The sequence below is a fragment of the Podarcis liolepis genome (genome assembly GCF_965112155.1).
Source record: "Podarcis liolepis genome assembly, chromosome: 12".
In the NCBI taxonomy this organism is placed as follows: domain Eukaryota; kingdom Metazoa; phylum Chordata; class Lepidosauria; order Squamata; family Lacertidae; genus Podarcis; species Podarcis liolepis.
The window spans coordinates 17996878-18014268 of NC_139563.1; the positions used below are offsets into that span (position 1 = coordinate 17996878).

At 41.8% G+C, this 17391-nt stretch overlaps 1 protein-coding gene across 2 annotated transcripts in view; it reads left to right on the top strand.

The window, feature by feature from the left end:
* PARD3 (par-3 family cell polarity regulator) overlaps positions 1 to 17391 on the top strand; it is a 567261-nt gene that overhangs the window by 13113 nt on the left and 536757 nt on the right. The gene's annotated exons all lie outside the window — the stretch shown is intronic.

Genomic DNA, 17391 nt, shown 5'->3' on the forward strand with positions numbered 1-17391 from the left:
GCAGAGCTCTTATTATGAGCTAATGTTCTCCTCATCCTGCTCTAAATTATACTAGTGAACTGAATAAAAAAATTCCTTCCTGTAGCACCTTAAAGACCAACTAAGTTAGTTCTTGGTATAAGCTTGGTATAAGTGTGCATGCACACGAAAGCTTATACCAAGAACTAACTTAGTTGGTCTTTAAGGTGCTACAGGAAGGAATTTTTTTATTTTGACTATGGCAGACCAACACGGCTACCCATCTGTAGTGAACTGAAGAAAGCCTGAGGTAACCAGGAGTGGAGATTTGTACATGTGGAAGGACAGTGAGTTCTGTTTAGTTCTCATACTCAAAACAAATTCCTGAGCTCTTGAGTTCTGACAATCTTAAGGTATGCCTTTTTTCATCAGGCTCCAGTTAACAGATCTCAGGGTTTTTGTAAAAAAAAAAAAAAAAAGGGAAAGGAAAGGAAAAGAAGAAAGAAATCACAAAGTTGAGTCTAGAAGTCTGCTCACTTCTGCTGTAGAATGCTAACAACTATTTTTGGTAGCTGTAAAAGCAGACCAGCTCACTGAATATGCAACATGGGGGTCTGAGCAGTGGTCTATGTAGAAGAAGTGGGGAAACTGTAACCCTCCAGATGTTGCTGGACTGCAACTCCCATCTTCCCTGAACAGTTCTTCAATCTATCAGTCTTCCACAAGTGGGAGAAAGGCAATTTCCACTGGTTCCCACTCACATCTGCATCCCCCTGCACCTTTCCAAATCTGCTCCAGAAGGTTGGGAGATCCTAGGAACTCAGGGAGATGCCTTATACCAAGTCAGATCATTGGCCTATCTAGCTCAGTATTCTCCACACTGACTGACAGTAGATCTCCAGAATTTCAAGCAGGGAGTCTCTCCCAGCCCTACCTGGAGGTGCTGGAGATTGAACCCAGGATCTAATGCATGCAAAACAGATGCTCTACCCCTAAGCTACACCCCATCCTCTAAAGTTTAGAACTGCTTGGGAAGTTATGCAGGGGTGGCTACAGGAGAAAGATGGAATGTGCAAAAATCACCTTCTTTCCTGTTCCCTTCCCAGAAGCTTCAGTTGTATCTAAAAGCCTTTTATAAGTGGAGGAAGGCAATTTGATATAACCCAAAATGTGCTATGACATCAAAACATCATTAACAAAACTGGTAACACATCGTTTTTAAAATATTGGGTAGAAAGAATTGTAAACTTGGACTTGAGCACATTTTGAAATGCAGGCCTGGCAGGACTTAAAAGCTGAATCATACAACATAAATATTGCATTTCAGACATCTTATCTTGTTCTGTTTATTGTCAGACGTCTTCCTTATGCTCTGCAAAATGCAGATGTATTTACAGTATATGACATACTGTCAAATGGGGTTTAGCTCAGCAGAAAGGGGTCTCCTATTTCACTGCATTTTCTTGCTGCATCTCAAGAGCTAAAACTATAGCTTGAAAAGACAGGATGGGTGGAAGATGACGACAGCGGATAAAAGGTGAAGAGGAGTACTAAAGAAAAGGATATACTGTATACCAAATAATGGTGGGGAAATTAAAAAAAATGTAGTGCAAAACAAAATGGTAAAAGAGAAAATAATTCAGTAGAATTTTTTACTCTCTTGGTCTCTGTTTCTTAGACTTTTATTCTGATTGTTTTCTCACAATTTGGTACTACCTACTGGACCTTGGAAGCAGTCTGCGGACAAACGCTTGCTCCCTCGGCCAGTAAAATGAGATGAGTGCCGCAACCCCAGAGTTGTCTGCGACTGGACTTAACAGTCAGGGGTCCCTTTACCTTTACTGGAAGGGGACAGGTCTGAAGAAGTGAGTTCTTGATAATATCTCCCTGCCCCTTGACAAATGAAGAGCGTTCTTCTAAGTATACACATCTGGGAGAAAGTCCAATTTAATTCAGTGGGACTCACTTCCAAGAAGATATGCACTGGACTGCCCTGGGAAACCCGTTGAAGGCGGCAAAGACATAAATTACCGTATTTTTTGCACCATAACACTCACTTTTTTCCTCCTAGAAAGTAAGGGGAAATGTCTGTGCGTGTTATGGAGGAAATGCCTATGGGTGGCATGCCTACGGATTTTCCTCCTCTAAAAACTATGTGCGTGTTATGGTCGGGTGCGTGTTATAGAGCGAAAAATACGGTATATGGGTCTAGGTTTATCAGTTACAGTGGCCAGATGCAAAAAGAAGGTGGAGCCCCTGCACATTTAATAGTGATGTAGAAGAGGGCGTTTCAGCAGGTGTATCTTGCCTGACAAGCTACACCAGCTGAAATCCTTCTACACAACCCTTAAAGGTACAGGAGTCTTCCCTTCTTTTCCATATGACTGTCCTACCACTTGAATGCATAGAGGCAGTATATTTCTGCACATCAGACAGAGCTTGCTGAAAAATTGCAGATCAGCCTGATAATAAATACAAGTAGCCAGATATGTTCAAAGTTATTCAAAAGTCATTTAATTAAACCACAGGGAGGAATTGAGTAGAATACTGCCTGCACCTTTTTCCTTAGTGAAAGAGCTACAGACTTACTTTTTAGAATGAAAGTTGAACATTCATCTGCTCTTTCACATTTTTCAGTGGGACCTAAATCCAGCTGAGTCTGGATCCAAACTATTGATCTAATCACAAACACCCATGCACATGGTGTTTGTGAATGAGCACTGGTATGATTTGTTTTCCTGCAAACTAAAAAGTACCACATGCTCACACCAAATGAACATTGTAAAGAAAGACAGTGTTGGGGAAATAAGTCGGTTTTGCCAGTTTGAAAATGAAGATGAACTGTTTCAACTATTGTTTCACCTGTTGCGTGGATACTTAAGTTGATAGTGCACAACAGGTGAGGCTTGAACTTAGCACCCCCCCCCCAAGCCCAGTTGCCCAGCCAGTTGCCTAGGTCACATGCCCTTTACTCCAGCCCTAAAGATGTGTGCTGCAGTGCTTGAGAGGGGGGAAGAATAGTGGTATGTGGGTTTTCAAAAAAGCTACATATATTAATAAAGGAAAGGAAAAGTTACCCAAAACAATGTGCGTTGCTGTGGATAAGAAAGGCCACTCTTGCTGAAATTGTCTACTTAAAGTGCCTATTTGTATTAGTAATGTGGGGTATACATTATGGAGAGAATGATTTTTTTTATTATAGTTGTATTAATATGCATTAATTATAAATAATAAAAATATGTACAGAAACATGTACAAATGTGCATCTACACAGAAAAGGGATGTTGACATATTTCCATGTACAAATAAATAATTTTACTTATATATAATATTTCTTACCCACTCTTTGCCATAAAGTCCCAAGATGGGTTACAACAACAGAATCTACAATTATAAAAACAAATAAAATAATCATTCCAATTCTGAAACACAAAAGACCATTCCAAACAGAGCTTGGTAATCTTAATACTAAATTCGTCCCATCAATAAATTATGAGATTTAAGTCACGTGTTGCTTAATTTGGAAAGAGAAACATAAGAAACCAGCAAGCTAGGTAAGTATTTAGCGTTATAGAGCAGGAGAGCGGAGGAATTGTTTCAATAAAGGATTCAAAAGTAACCCTTGCAAAAAGTAGTCACAATAGTCAGATGGAGTTGGGTAGTTGTGTTGGTTACTAGTCACGCTCCTACAGACATTGGCTGAGTGTGATACATGCTGTACTCTGAGCTTAAATGATGTAGTAGAATTAGGGGTGTTGTAGGAAAGGAGTTGCATTTTATAAAGGGCAAAATATTGTGGCCTATGTGTTGGAAAAATACAAAAATAGGCCATATTGGAGAAAAGCATTCTGGATCAGGTACAGCAACTGAGCAGTAGCTGCACAATTACTGAACTAAATTAACAATCTAGAAAGTCATAGTAAATCCTAGTGATGCTTCTGGAAATTAATTTTACTCGGTGTTCTTCCAAGAACATCCTACCCACATAGCCACTTGTTTACAACCTAAAACAATATGTTAATTCTGTGAGCAAAAGAGAATATTGCTCTGGATCCAATATTTACACAGAAAATGATATGTGGTTCGAATTTTGGTTACCGCAAAAAGCATCTCAATAAATTTTAGGAGCACATGCTTAGCCATGTTATTGTGTAAATCTATTTCCCTTCTTTTAGTCAGCCTCCTATGATACTATAAAGTTGTGGAGGGGACATGTGGCTCTCTAGATGTTGAACTACAACTCCCATTGGCCATACAGGCTAGGGCTGATAGGAGTTGTAGTCCAAAACATCTGGAGAACACAAGGCTAGGAAAGGCTGGGCAATTGTTCTTCAGCCCTGCTCTAATGACTACAATAAGTACAGTACAGAGACTCCAAGGAGACCACTATGTATTGCAAGTACATTGAGACTGTAGAAGATCTGTAAGGCCCTAGGTTGGGAGGTTAAACAAGACTGATTTCCTCACATGCCTCTTTCCCTTTTGCTGCTCCTTATTCTAGGAACTGCTTCTCAGAACACCTTCATGAAACCATAGCTGCATTCAGACATGGAGTTTATTATGGTAGTTTTACTGGTTATAATGCTAGCACTTCTGTCCTGATTTTTAATCTTCCATTTATACTGCAGTACTTGTTGTGCTGTAGAACTGTGGCTCTTTGATCAATATACTGCCATGTCATGCTACATTTCATCTACACCTGCAAGTGTGATGTGACACAACAATGAACACCATCAGACATATTGTAACTCTCTCACCCTTTCTACACACACACATTTCTTTTCCCCCATGATTTACCATGCAGTATTTCAAAATAGCACCCAAAATTTCATTACATGAGCAGTGCAGGAAACTAATTCACGAAAACTGCAGGAAATTAACAATGCAAAACTCATGAGAAATTCTAGGTTCCAGGATTACAAATGTTTTTCTTTCTTTCTGGAAACAATTACCATGGAAATGAGCACTAAACTTCTGCTAGATTTCCAGAAGTGGATTCTGCATTATGTGAAAGGTCACATAAAACATGGAAATTAACAGGTAAGGAACAGTAGAAAGATAGAATTCATTGCTATCTGAATGCTGTCCTTCTGGTCCAGTAGCATTCCTCAACTTGGGGCCTCTAGATATTGTTAGACAATACATCTATTGTTAGACAATATTTAGAGGGAACAGCATGGCCCATAGTTGATGGTTAGATATAACAGTGCTTTTTTCTGGGGGTACACAGGGGTACGCATACCCCTAAACATTTTGTGAATCTAAGTTTGGCCTCATTGAGGAGCAGTATTTCAGTATGAGTAGGAAAATTAGAGTACCCCTAAACATTTTTTTAGGGGGGAAACAGCACTGGGTAAAATGGTAGCTATAGTTCTGCAAAATCTGGAGAACACCAGGTTGAGGAAGGCCCACTATGTAACTAAGCCTAAATACAATCAAATGAATGTATATTAATCCCTTCTCCAAACTCCTGGCTCTTTCTCTGTTGTCTCTCCCTGTGTCAAATTACAAATTGTAAGCTTCTCAGTGCAGAGATCTTTCCTCTTGTACTCTGCAAAGTGCATGTACATAGGGGAAGCTATGTAAACTGTGATCCACCACCCAATGCTAGGCTTCTGATGCAGACAGTTCCTCCCTCCACAAATACCCCTTCAATTAAAGTGGCAGGAATTTTGCTAGTAAAATACAGTCATCCCTTTTAAAAACCCAAGCTTCTTCCAATGATTCATGACTCTATGGAGTTTAGATGTTGACTTAAGTTGTGTCAAGTTCTTCCCTACTCATTTTGTGTCACAGCCTTCTGAACGCTTTCAAACTGTTATAGAAATCCTGTCAATGAAAGTTATTAATCACTTCAATTATAGGAGGAGAGAGACGTTGTCTCTACCCAAGCATCACCCCAATCTTAGGCAAACAGAAGTCCCTAATCAGCTAAGAAGCCCTCTTACAAATCCTTGAAAGTCATGCTTGTGGAATGGGATCTGAGATTGAAGTACTGTAATCTAAGAATGCTATAGCATTGGAGAACTCTCCAGAGCAACTGGAAAGTCTAATTAGACCTCTCATCCCTGGGTCTTAAGGCTATTTATCGAACAAGCCCTAATGCTACTGTGGTAAATGAAGCAATTCCTCCTGATTTCCTGAGGTGCTCACTTTGGAAGAGAAAGCCTTGGATTCAGTTTAAAAACAGTGTGCTCAACACACTTCTAACTACAAGTATTAGATCACTGGCAAATCATTTAAATCTACAGCTTAAATCAGTGTTTCCCAACCGGTGTTCCGCGGCACACTAGTGTGCCGTGAGACGTTGGCTGGTGTGCCGTGGGAGGGAGGCGGGCGAGTCGGGCGGTGAGAGGCGGCGGCGGCGAGGATCCGCGTCGAGCCGGGGGCGGCTCCGCGGTGGTGGTGCCGAGGTTTCTCTCTCCATTCTCCCCTCACACACACACACAGGAAATAACACAGGATCAGCTGACAGGACCCAGCCAATGGGGCGGCGGCGGGGCAGCGTGTGCAACAGGGAGGAGCGCGAGACAGCGGACGAGGAGGAGGCCGGCATGTCCGGGCAGCAGCAGCAACAACAGCAGCAGCAACTCCCGGCGACGGCTCCTCAAGCAACCCTACTCCCTCACCGGCCTCGGCCGCCCTCCTGCTCCACCCGCCGCCGCCTCCCCCGCCGCCGCCAGCCACCTCGGCCCCGCCGCCGCCCCCTCCTCCGCCCGCTATCGCCGCCACCACCACAACAGCCGCCGCCGCCTCAGCTGCCGCCGTCCCTCAGTCCCTCGCTTTGCTGCCTCCTCCCCCCCCACCCCCAAAGCTTGGAGGTTCCCCGGCAAGGGGGAGGGGAAAAAATTGAAAACTTACACTTTCGTGCGTCCCTCCCGGCGTGACGCTGCGTGCTGACGTCACGGGGCTGTAATGGTGGTGTGCCGCGAGATTTTTTTCATCAAACAAGTGTGCCTTTGCCCAAAAAAGGTTGGGAAACACTGGCTTAAATAACTATGCTTACATTAATATAAGTACTAATATTAGTGTGCATCCATACTTTCATTTAGATATTCCTAGGTGTAGATACAGTATGAGCTGTTGCCAGTTTAGACTTCTGGACAGGGGGCAAGATGCAGTGCCAGTGACATCTCAGGCCACTCACCAAATTGCCAGAGGGAAATGCATGTAATGGACCTGTCTCCCAAGCTGTTTAAGTGCCCAGAAAAGTCTCTGCCAACATTAGGTACTATGTTGGTCAACTCAGTCCTGGCTCCACCCAAGCTTTCCCAGATCAGTGGTACCAGCCAGACCACATACCCAGATGAACCTTGGAGAAGCAGCCAAGTCTGAGAGGGCTTTGCGTGTGCTTGCAGATTTGAGAGTTGCTAGCTCTGCCCCTGTCATCATTTCTCCATACTTGTGGGAAACATTCACTGGTACCAAAATGGTGCCTTTTGGCAGTACTAGGCAATTGTCAATAGATCCCAATATGTAAAAGATTCATAGTAAGCATTGCCTGAAAATCCCTGGCTGAAATCCAGCTCAGTGTCTTTGGAAGTATCCACATTTAACTCATTGGGAAACTACAGTACTTCCAAGTAAACTGGTCCAGTTATTAAGAATATTCTTACCTTGCCAAAACTAGACTGGCATCTTCCATAGGCATCAGTCAAATTCTGTGTCGTATGTATTCAACTACCAACTTGGAAAAATAAGTGCAAAAGAGCAATAATAGGTCACATCCACATTTAAATCGCTCATACCATTTTCACAGTCACGGCTTTCCCCAAAGTATATCGTGAACTGAGGTTTGTTAAAGGTGCTGTGGACTGTTGCCTTGAAGCTACAATTCCCAGCACCTATAACAAACTACAATTCCCAGGATTTTTAAAGGGAAGCAACGTGCTTTAAATGTGTGTTCCTGCATTGCAGGGAGTTAGACTAGATGACCCTTGTGGTCCCTTCCTACTCTACAATTCTATGATTCTGTATATGTGATCCTCCAGCACTTGGTTCTCACAGTGGCCAAACAGAAGCACACACTACAAAGTTATTTCTTAAGTGACTCCACAAGGCACTTTTTTTTGGTAAAGGGATCCTTTGGTACTCTCAATGACTCCTTGTTGTCCCAATAGTAATTGCCTCATAAAGGAAATCACCCAGTAACTCTCTGGTTAATGAGGGATTTGTCATATCTTGAAGAATATTAGCCCTAGCAAAAAAACAAAAAGACAGAACTGGCACCTGAAGAAACTTCAGATACTTATTTGCCACCCACACTGAAGTGGGGCGTTGTTCTAGTCAGCACACGGAGAGGATTCCTAATTTGTATAAATCAGTAACCTGTGCCAGTTTTTCTCCTGATTACTATAATCTGTTATGTTAGGAATGTTTTATATTTCAGGTATTTTGTGGAGTTAACCCTTGGACACTTTCAGAGATATGCTTAATTTTTCCTGGACCATTTTTTATTTCATCATCTGTGTGATGTCTCTTTGGATATATGATCACAAAATACTGGGCAGAGTTGAGGGATGAGATGTATTTGCTCTATTATTTTCAAACCCCTTTTTGGGTTTAAGATTTGGCAGTCACATAATTCTTCCGCTTCCTAATCTTGAAAAACAACAACAACATTTTATTAACTTGAACCTGATAGTGTGATTACTTACGTAAAATATTCCCATGGGTTTGCAAGAATTGGCTTTCAGTCAACAAAACAGGCAAATCTAGTTTATCCATTTGTAAGGATATGATGAAATATTTAAAGTTCCTTCCAAGCATGTCTCTGTGTTGTTTAAGAGAACAGTACATAATGCTGAGAGAAATGAAGAAGCAAAAAAGGGTAGCCCTTGAAGGCAGAGCTTCTGATCCTGTTCGATTTGTTTCAATCCAATGTAATTTGCATGAGAATAAGACTACATATTTCCAAGTAACCAGATGTAAGAATGTGTTGTCTGTCACCATAATGGAGCAAGTTAATCATGCCCAGTTTCAGGTCCTTTTGCTTTAAATGGGCCAAACCAGATGCTATGATAAATATACTGCTGCTACTAAAAATGGTAACCTGCCATCATAGAATGGTTATCTATTCCTGCAATGCAGGAATCACAACTAAAGCATCCCTGACAGATGGCCATCCAACCTCTGCTTAAAAACCTCCAATGAAGGAGCGTCCACCACACCTTCCAAGGGAGTCTGTTCCACTATCAAGCAGTTCTTACTGTCAGAAAGTTCTTCCTCATGTGTGATCAGAATCTCCTTTCAGCTGATCCTTCCTCTCCCTCTATAATGTCCAGTAAAATGAGTCTAAATAAAAAATGTGGCTTCCAGCCAGCAACATTATTATTTATATGTACTTAATTTTGCAAGAGAGAGAGACGGTTGGATATGCTACAGTGCTATTATGTTTCAGTAGTTAATGGATATGACAAGTGACACATTAAAACTGCATATTGCAAAGTTTACTATGCCACTGTAAAAAAATTACTTATTAAAGACAGTGCTCCTCTGCATTGCCTCTCTCAAGTTATGTACTGCTCCTAAACAACATTTCTCAGGTTGACATTTATTAATAATAATAATAATACCATGATTTATCCTCCTCCCCTCAACTAGGCACATTTTCCAGGAACGTCAACAGTCAGTGGAAAATACAATAGCAGGTTGATGGAAAACTTGATGGTTTTCAACAATAAATTTGATAACCCATTGCTATTAAACAGCTAGCGCATTTGCTCACTCTAGGCGTATCAGCTGTAAAACTGTTTATGCCAGTTTTAGTTTTACAAGGCACTACACATTCTGTTTCATTTTTAATGCAACTGGAAAGTTATGGACAGCAAGTGCACAACAGAATGTGCTCTAATTTGGCAGCCATCGTCTTATTTACCAGTGGCTTGCATTAAAACTGTCATCCTTCAACAATCCAGATAGGATTTTGGTAGCAGCCTGAGGGCCTAATTCAGCCCCGGAGGCACCAAATGTGGCCCAGGAGTCTGTTTTCCCTAAGCCATGCCCACCTGTCCTACACTTGACACCATATCTATATGACCCATGGAACCTAAGCATCTGGGTCCTTTGGCTGCAGTTCCCCACCCCTGGGCTATGGCTACAAACATGAGCATACTAACTTGAGAGCAGGCCCCACTGAACTTGGTGCGGTTTACTTCCATGTAAGCATGCTGCATAGGCTCACAATTAAGGTTATGATCATCTCCATGTTTACCTGGGAGCGAGTCCTGTTGAACGCAGCTCATGGAACATTTATTTCTAAGTTCTACATGCATACGACCAAGCTTCCCATTGACAGGAGACAATCTTTTATAGCTGGCCCATCTGTCAGGCACACATTTATGATGGCCTCTTGGAGATGTCTGCTAGCAGAGGTTCCCAGAAATTTGGGCACATCTAGGAATGAATGACTATTTGGATCTGCTCCCCCCCCCCCAAAAAAAAAAATAAGTAAAAGAAGAACCTAGCTGAGCAGGCCAAAGGTCTAGTCCAGCAACAAGATTCTCACAGCAGTCATCCAGATGAAGTCCACAAGCAGAGCTTGAAGTAAATTTCTCACACCTGTTCCCCCTCTCCAACAATTTGGTATCCTCCTGCTTGTCAACCTGGATAGGGACTAGATCTAGGGCCAGGTCAAGTGTTCACTTCTAAACCAGGGTGGGGTTGGGGCATTTCCCCAGCTCAAGGACTGTCAGCTGATGGGCAGGTGGACATTGTTTGGAGAAAATGGTTTCGAGGGCCAAACTGGATTCCCTAGTGGGCCAAGATTGGTCTGCAGAGTGAAGATTTGCCGCCCTTGGATTAGATACTGGTTTAGTATTTTGTTTTCCTTTCGATTGTGCATAGTCTATGTTTCTTCCCTTGTCCCACACCCCCTTCTCCACTTATATAGATATTTAAGAAGATTTCTGGAGTGTAATTGTTTTTGAATAGACTAAGATCTAGTCTGGCAACATTGTTTTGGTCTTTTGGTCTATGTTGCTGGTTTAAAATGCCTGAGAAGTCAGGAGGGAATTAAGGCTAAAGTTGCCATAAAGGAGCCTTTGAAAAGGGCTGGCAGTTTTCTTACTTCTGAGTATACCAGCATAAGGCTGTAGAAGTACTGCAACCGATCTTCTAGGTGACAAATAAGCATGTGGGGTGAGAAGAGAGAGAGAAGCAGTATGGGTCACTGCTAGTGAGCTACTCTAACTGGATTGGTGCAGGAATGGGGTCTCCCCATTCATCACCATGGGCAAAGCAAGAGATGCAACTCTTACCTCTGTATAATAGTCATAGGTTCCCACCCACCTTCATCCCCCACCCAGGCCAGAGAACAGGCTTTGGCACATTTCAAGGGCATGTTTGAGAAAGAGAAGGACAAACCAGATGCAAAGGTGAACAGGCCTCCTGTTCCTTGAATTGTGGAAGGTGCAGTTTTCCAGATCACTAACAATGTACACCTACCATGGAAAAGGTACAGACAGTCCACATCTTTTGGCTGCAGCTCAAGGTGGATCCTAGTTTGAAAAATTTGAAGAGTACTGCTCAAAGGCATCCTCTTCATCACTGTTGCTTCACATGTCCGAGGGCCAGACATTGAAATATTATTGGCATTGAAAACATGATCTGGGGCTAAGCTCAGCTGAGTGTCTTTGGCAGGTAACTCAGCATTGGCAAGTGGCTGCAGAAGAAAACAAAACTGATGAAGTTGGGACACATCCAACATGTCCTAATATTTAATCTGTTTCCTGCCCAGTGTATAAGATGCAAACAAACTACTTACTCTGGAATATGCATGAGGAACCTGTGGCCCACAGTACATAGCGAAACGGTGGAATTTGCCCCCTGAAGATGTAGTAATTGCCACCAACTTGGATGACTTTAAAAGAGGATGATACAAATTCATGTGCTGTTGACCATGATTGTTGTGTTCTGCCTCCACTGTCAGAGGTAGTATGTCTTTGAATACAGTGGTACCTTGGGTTAAGTACTTAATTTGTTCCAGAGGTCTGTTCTTAACCTGAAACTGTTCTTAACCTGAAGCACCATTTTAGCTAATGGGGCCTCCTGCTGCTGCCGCGCTGCCGGAGCACGATTTCTGTTCTCATCCTGAAGCACTATTTATGGGTTAGTGGAGTGTGTAACCTGAAGCGTATGTAACCTGAAGCGTATGCAACCTGAGGTACCACTGTACCAGTTTCTGGGAATCATGGGTCAGGAAAGTGCCACTGTGCTCAGGTTCTGCTTGAGAGCAAAACAGGATGCTTGACTAGATGAGCCGCCTTCTTATGTTTCCCATTGACCCCTGCAGCCATGGCAGGTGTGATCTTGGGCCAGTCAGTTTTTCTATGCTTAATGGTCTTCACAGCATTGTTGTGAGGATTCAAAAAGGGGGGCGGCATTTTGTGCTAGCCTTCCCCAGCCTGGTGCCCTACAGATGTTTAGGTTTGCAACTCTCATCAGCACCAGTCATTGCAGTTGTGGTTCAAAACAACTTGAGGGCACTAGATGGTTGTTCTAGAGATGGGTGCTCTATGTTGTCCTGAGATCCTTTGGGAAAGGGCAAGATAAAAGATAAAGGCGTTGGGATATATTGTAAACTTATTGGGGCAGGGACCTATATTTTTAATTTATGCTGTGTCAACCACCATATACCTGGTGATTCTGACTCTCAAGTACAACTGTTTCCCTGAAGTCAATGATGTTTTTCAAGAGTAATGAGTTCAAGGTTGAAGGATGTATTGCAAGCAATGGCTTAAAAGTAAAGGAAAGATAATGAATATTATGGCTACAGCCTTAGCTATGCTCATTTGGGAGTAAGCTACATGGAACTCATGTATTTCTGTGTAGGATGCTTGCAGCTGTCTGTCCCTGACTTGCTGGTGCTGACAATGTCAAAGTAAACATTCTTTGCAGGATTGGGGTATAGCAGTTCAATTAATCTGGACATTGTTTAGCTACACTTTACAAAACCCTGAAATGCTGTCCCAACTATGAACTACATTCCAAAATCTCAGAAGATTATATTTTGTACCCATTTACATAGGAAGCTGTCATATACCAAGCCAGGCTGTTGGTCTAGCTACCTTAGTGTTGTTGACATTGACTGGCATCAGCTCTCCAGATTTTCAGATGCAGGAATCTTCCAGCCTTACCTGGAGATGCCAGGGATGGAAGAAAAAATAACAAGATCCTGAATCAAAAAGTAGAACTGTTTCCCCATCCTTTTAAAATAGTATATTGGCATAGTTTTAGACTAAAAGGAGCACTAGTCACTTCCACCCCCTCCTTTCTTACCTACTCGCTTTTGAACTTCAAAATGCATAGCCAAAACTGGACATACTCTATTGAAGGAATGAGGAATACTGTTCTCAGAAGTGTCAACATGACTTTGACAAGTATCATAAGCTTTCAAGATGACTTACAGCATGATCTGCTAAAAATAGCAGGCTTGCACTTAACTCGACAACTTCCAATGAAATCAATGGGACTAACTCTTCTTTAACCAATTCTGATCTGAACTGTTTTCTCCACTCAGAGTAATTCCTCCCTAGAATCTTAATTCCTCAGCTCCTTGAAGGTATTTCACATACAAATTTCAAGTTCACATTTGCTAATAAACATTTTATTAATTATCTATTTGGTTGCTTATCTTTCTTCAGAGGACCCTCACCCTCAAGGTGACCCCTCCCATAATATAAATAGAATGAAAACATGTTAAAAGCATTCATATTCAGTGTAACAAGGGAAAAATGGCTATGTATATGTTGTCATTCTTTTTTTGTTTATCTTTTATAACAGTACAATTGTACCACTGGTCTGATGCAGTGCAAGGCAGCTTCATTTAATACAATTCTATAAATGTATTTATACCTGGATCACTGCCTTGCCGTGGCGAAGGGCTTGAATAACTCAGAGAAGTTATGAGCTATGCCGTGCAGGGCCACCCAAGATAGCCAGGTCATAGTGGAGAGTTTTCACCAAATGTGATCCACCTGGAGGAGAAACCGGCAAGCTACTCCAGTATCCCTGCCAAGAAAACTCCATGGACAAAGACAACAGGCATACAAAAGTTAGGAATCAAAGAACCTTTTAATGGGGGTGAAAGAGGAGAGTGCAAAATATGATCTGAAGCTCAACATCAAAAAAAGGAAGATCATGGCCACTGGGCCCATCACCTCCTGGCAAATAGAAGGGGAAGAAATGGAAGCAGTGAGAGATTTTACCTTCTTGGGCTCCATGATCACTGCAGATGGTGACAACAGTCATGAAATTAAAAGACGCCTGCTTCTGGGAGAAAAGCGATGACAAACCTAGACAGCATCATAAAAAGTAGAGACATCACCTTGCCAACAAAGGTCCGTATTGTTAACGCTATGATTTTCCCAGTAGTGATGTATGGAAGTGAGAGCTGAACCATAAAGAAGGCTGATCACCGAAGAATTGATGCTTTGGAATTATTGTGCTGGAGGAGACTGTTGAGAGTCCCACAAACTGCAGGAAGATCAAACCTATCCATTCTTAAGGAAATCAGCCCTGAGTGCTCACTGCAAGGACAGATCCTGAAGCTGGGGCTTCAATACTTTGGTCACCTCATGAGAAGAGAAGACTCCATGGAAAAGACCCTGATGTTGGGAAAGATTGAGGGCACAAGGAGAAGGGGATGACAGAGGACGAGATGCTTGGACAGTGTTCTCGAAGCTACCAGCTTGAGTTTGACCAAACCGCAGGAGGCAGTGGAAGACAGGAGTGCCTGGCGTGATCTGGTTCATGGATCATGAAGAGTCGGACATGACTAAACGACTAAACAACAACAACATAAATGTATACTTAGAATCTCCATCAAGTTTAATGGGACTTACTCCCAAGTAGCTGTATATAGGATGACAGCTTTACTGAGGAATAAGCCACATTGAACACAGTGTGACTTACTTCTGAGTAAACATAAATGTATTTAATCATGCTTTCAAATATAGACTCTGGGGCAGGTCATAATACATATCCATTTTACTGCTGGAAAGCAGATTTTTTTAAAAAAAAAAAAATCTAAGGTTAAAGGGCACTGAACTCCATGGCTTAGTAGGAATTTGGAGCTGCATGCCATATTCCTCAAACTCACCACTTTATTCCAATAGGACAGTAACCAATTAATTTCAGAAACAAATATATCACAAGAAAATATGTAGTATGTTCAATTGCTACAGTATAGTTTTAGCTGCCTATCTAGCAGAAAGACAGCATTTTCTCAAAGAAAACACACATCAAATGTTAAGTGTTTGAACAAATTGTTACAAATGTCATCTGGAATGCATAATGGTCCAGCCACCAAACCAGAGCAACTCTTTTCTGTTGCTAACACTATGCAGGTCTGGGCCCGTAAGGCTGCTGCAATCCTATGCACATTCATCAGCTGACTGGATCAGCTTTCCTCTTTATCATTTGATTTTGCTGATTGTATAAACTGGTTTTTAATGCTCTGGTGCTTGTGCCTTCAAGGGTCCCCTCTGTGTCTTGACTTGCAAAGGAGGCAAAGTTTGCAATGGGACTCTAGTTCGATCTTGCATCTCATGCAAAACCCTTTTCTTTCTAGTTGTCATAGTTAACATTGCTTAGAGCATTTCCTCAGCTGAGAATTTGAATCAGGGAGAGAGAAACCTAACCAAATGAAAAAGCAAACTAGCAAATGAAAGAAAACACTTAAAAAAACCCCCAACAACAACCCTAGGGCAAACTGACTGATCTACCTGCTAATAGCAGTAAGGCTGTCTAACAAATGGTCATGTTGGCATCAAAATTATGACTCCCTGTGATTTAGTCTCACGCATGTTTACTCAGAAATCACTACTGACTTTGGACCTTCCAGACATCTTCGTTATTGTGCATTCATGAAGACTGGTGCTCATGACAGTATCAGGGAAGTTATATGTAATCCTGCTTTCGATTAATTATTTTATTTATGGAAATTTTTGACATATAGCAAGAAAAACAACACTGTAAGCAGAGTACAGCAATAATGTACAGTAAGAAAATGGGGAAAAGTATAAGTAGACAGTGCTCTACTTCTGCATTTACTAAGTTCTGCCCCTCGGGGGGCTTCAGGTTTCCTTCTGGTGAACATATCCCCTCCATAGTGGCAAGACATTATAGACTCATAGAGTTGGAAGGGACCCTGAGGATCATCTAGTCCAACTTGTAGTACATTTCCATCCTTGTTTAGCTATAAAGAGAGTCAAAATTGTATCAAAAGTTATCCACTTTGGCAATTCCTTTTACCATCCAATTCTGATAAGCTAATTGTTCAGAAAAAGCCATATCCAGATTCTGCCAACCCTTTACCATAAGCCCTGTGGTTTTTCAGTAACCTGCTAATTCTAGGTACCCCCCCCCCAAGAACCACTAATTCTCAGTATATTAACTGAGCAGCTTCACATGTTAACCTGTGACAGGGCCTTTTCAGTGGTGTTTGCCCAGTTGTAGCACACTTGATTCCATTATATACAACTTTCAGGAAGAATTTGAAAACATTCCTGTTTACCCAGGCATTTGGTGACTGAAGAATACTGTGCCTGGCAGCCTGAGATCACTGAATGGAAGAAAGTTTTTAACCGTTACTGATTTTATATGTTTTTAACTGTGATTGTTTTTATAATGCTTTAACTGTTTTAGAATGCTTATGCTTTGCTATGGTTTTTAAATTGTTTATCTGTTTGCCACCCTGGGCTCCTTTGAAAGGAAGAGTGAGATATAAATTCAATAAATAATAACAACAACAACAACAACTGTTAAGGGTTTGACATGGAGGCATAATTTGATCTGTGATAATTAATGTATTAGTGAATACTGTGTCCCAGAATTCCTTTATGTAGTGACACCCCCCATCATAGATTGAGTAGCTTCCTCTCTCCCCACACCCTTTCCAGCAGTCCCTTAAAAGTATCTGGATTTATTCTGTGCATTTTGAGTGGGGTCCAGTATTAACTATTATAACTTTGAATGTTGCTTCCTAAATGCTTGCTGACATTGTCCGTTGGAGTGCTTTATCTCACTTTATCTTCTGGTAGATACAGGTTTATGCATTCAATGCTGTTTGCAACTGCAAAAGTTTCAGGGTGGACATGCTGCTGTGCACCAGTGCACACGCCATAACTTTCTGCTGAGAACCTGCACATTTTTTATCCCACAAATGCTCCACTTTTGTGGTGCTATAGCATAAGAGTGCCCCTCTAGATGGCAATAATGTGATGATGCAGAGGAAGTATCACAGAACAACGAATAAAGTGGAATGAAGCATGGATGGTTTGCCAAAAATCCACCACTGATGTACTACTACTGTATAAACTCGTATGTTGCAAAATACACTTACAAAAAACCAGTCTGAAGGGATGCTTTGAGGAGACTAAGTCTGCAATCCTAAACCCACTTACGGTACTTCCCGACCACAGTCTACTTGTG